This window comes from Triticum urartu, chromosome 7 (genome assembly GCF_003073215.2).
Source record: "Triticum urartu cultivar G1812 chromosome 7, Tu2.1, whole genome shotgun sequence".
Taxonomy (NCBI): Eukaryota; Viridiplantae; Streptophyta; class Magnoliopsida; order Poales; family Poaceae; genus Triticum; species Triticum urartu.
The window spans coordinates 45773635-45776542 of NC_053028.1; the positions used below are offsets into that span (position 1 = coordinate 45773635).

A 2908-nucleotide genomic window follows, 5' to 3' on the forward strand; every position below is an offset into this window, starting at 1 on the left:
GGTTATCGAGTTTATGGCGCCGCCGACCATCCAAAAAGTCAAAGATGGCGTCGGCATTTACTTATTATGCTCTCTTCTAATAGTGGTCCCTTGGTATTCAGGTTGTAAAATCCTGATAGGAAAGTCGACTGTTATACCTTGTTTTTGTAATGGCCTATCTTCTTTAAAAAGCCGAAAGATAAGGATTTCGCAAAAAACTTTTGCGTTCCTTTTTCTTTGAAAAGAAAACCTTACCATTTTTGGGCCGCTATTACCATTTCCATTTCCGAACCTAAACCTAACTAATACTTAGTTGTTTCCATTTCCTCATCTGGTGATAGATCCTCATCTTCTTTCTGGCTCAAATCCCTTTTTCATATCCAGGGCAGGCTTTAGGTACGCTTTAGTTTGAAATCATTAAAGATATGCTCGACCTCGTTTATGTCCATGGTATCATCGTACGTACCTTCTACTATCAACCAGATGAGATAGGGCTTTGAAAGGTCAGAGTCAGTCTCCTCTTTTTCTTTTAGGTCGTTTAGCAGTTCCCCAACCAGCTTTCTCCCCGAGAAAGCCTTCCTGAGATTCAAAGAAAAAGGTTTGAAGGTTGATCTCTGGGATCAGTGATAGTTCGGAACCAGCAAAGGGAGGCTGAAAAGCCGTAGTGCTAACGCACGCCCTGTAGTTTTGAAGCTAAAAAGACAGCAGCGAGCTCCGCGTCGAAAAGCGAAGCGAGCCGCGCTAGCGCCTACTCTTCCTTTATGAGCGAGACTCTTCCAGATCTACCTGATCTAAGAACTCCGCAACGCGAACTGAGCGAGCCATGAGGCGCCTATCGGCAAGGCTTGGAAAAGCCTTAAGTTTAGGCTCCCTTCCTTCACTGAACTGATTCACCCGGGTCCAAACCTGCTGAGCTAGCTAATTTTTCCTTTACGAGATCTCGGCTCTTCGGAATGATTGGAGAGAGCCCCGCCTCCTCTTGGTTGGTGCCGGGCCCGAGAGTGATGGGACTACTTCCTTAAAGAGCTTTCGTTCGGGCCGGCAGGAGGGGCCCTGATCTATCAATTGAGGGAGCAAAAAATAGGCTTTGCTCCCCCTTTTTTAAATGAAGAAAGAAAGAAGGGTCGAAGTTTAGACCGCTCACAGTAGTTCTACCCATAGAAAAGATCATGAAAGAGGCGATCAGAATGGTACCCGAATCCATTTACGATCCCGAGTTTCCAGACACATCGCACTTCCGCTCGGGTCGAGGCTGCCACTCGGCCCTCAGACGGATCAAAGAAGAGTGGGGAACCTCTCGCTGGTTTTTGGAATTCGACATCAGGAAGTGTTTTCACACCATCGACCGACATCGATTCATCTCAATCTTGAAGGAAGAGATCGACGATTCCAAGTTCTTTTACCCCACTCAGAAAAAGTTTTCCGCCGGACGACTCGTAGGGGGTGAGAAGGGCCCTGACTCCATCCCAAACAGTGTACTACTATCGGCCCTACCAGGCAATATCTACCTACACAAGCTCGATCAGGAGATAGGGAGGATCCGGCAGAAGCACGAAATTCCTCTTGTAGTGAAAATAAGATCGGTTCTATTAAGAATAGGTCGTCGTATTGATGACCAAGAAAAGTATGGAAAAGAAGCAAGCTTCAACGCTCCCCAAGACAACAGAGCCCTCATAGTGGGGAGGGTAAAGAGCATCCAACGCAAAGCGACCTTTCATTCCCTTGTTTCGTCGTGGCACACCCCCCCCACAAGCACCCCCAGGCGAAGGGGAGACCAGAAAACGCCTTTCGTTTTCCCCCCTTCAGCGGCCCTAGCCGCCTTCCTTAACAAGCCCTCGAGCCTCCTTTGCGCCGCCTTCCTCATAGAAGCCGCTGGGTTGACCCCGAAGGCCGAATTCAATGGTAGAGAAGGCTTTAATAAGAATTTGGCCATGAGAGACCTTCTTAAGTATTGCAAAAGAAGGGGCCTGCTGATAGAGCTGGGCGGGGAGGCGATACTAGTTATCAGGTCAGAGAGAGGCCTGGCCCGTAAGCTGGCCCCCTTTAAAAGCCATTCCTTATTAATAAGGATTTGGTTACGCGCGATATGCCGACTGACTTACTACTGGGAATCGTGGGCCGTATTCTCTTCTCATAGAAATACAAAAACGTATCACCCACTTCCTACAATCCGGTCTGAACCTTTGGGTAGGCTCCGCAGGATCAACAACCATAGCTGCACGGAGTACGGTAGAATTCCCCGGTACGGTCATTCGGGAAGTCCCCCCGAGGACGACTCCCATACAATTCTTGCGAGAGCTGGAGAAGCGTCTACGGGTAAAGCACCGTATCCATATAACTGCCTGCCACCTACGCTCCGCCATCCATTCCAAGTTTAGGGACCTAGGTTATAGTATCCCTATCAAAGAGCTGACGAAGGGGATGAGCGGAAGAGGTCGTCTACTGGACGCGGTTCAACTAGCGGAGACTCTTGGAAAAGATGGACTAAAAAGTCCCCAAGTTAGCGTATTATGGGGGACCGTCAAGCACATCCGGCAAAGATCGAGGGGGATCTCGTTGTTGCATAGCTCAGGTCAGAGCAAGGTGCCATCAGGCGTTCAACAGGCAGTCTCACGATCGGGCATGAGTGTCCTGAAGAAGAAATTGTATACTCCCTTTGGTCGGAAGGCGGCGGGGGAAGGAAGGGGACACTGGGCGGGATCTTTCAGCAGCGAATTCCCCATACAGATAGAGGCGCCCTATCAAAAAGATACTCCGAAGGCTTCGGGATCGAGGTCTCATTAGCCGAAGAAGACCCAGGCCAATCCACGTGGCTCTTTGACCAACGTCAGCGACAGAGACATAGTAAATTGGTCCGCGGGCATCGCGATAAGTCCTCTGTCCTACTACAGGTGCTGCGACAACCTTTACCAAGTCCGAACGATTGTCA

At 49.4% G+C, this 2908-nt stretch overlaps 1 pseudogene; it reads left to right on the forward strand.

Moving 5' to 3' along the window:
* Nucleotides 1-1067: 1067 nt before the first annotated feature.
* LOC125521749 overlaps nucleotides 1068-2908 on the forward strand; it is a 2169-nt pseudogene continuing 328 nt past the window's right edge.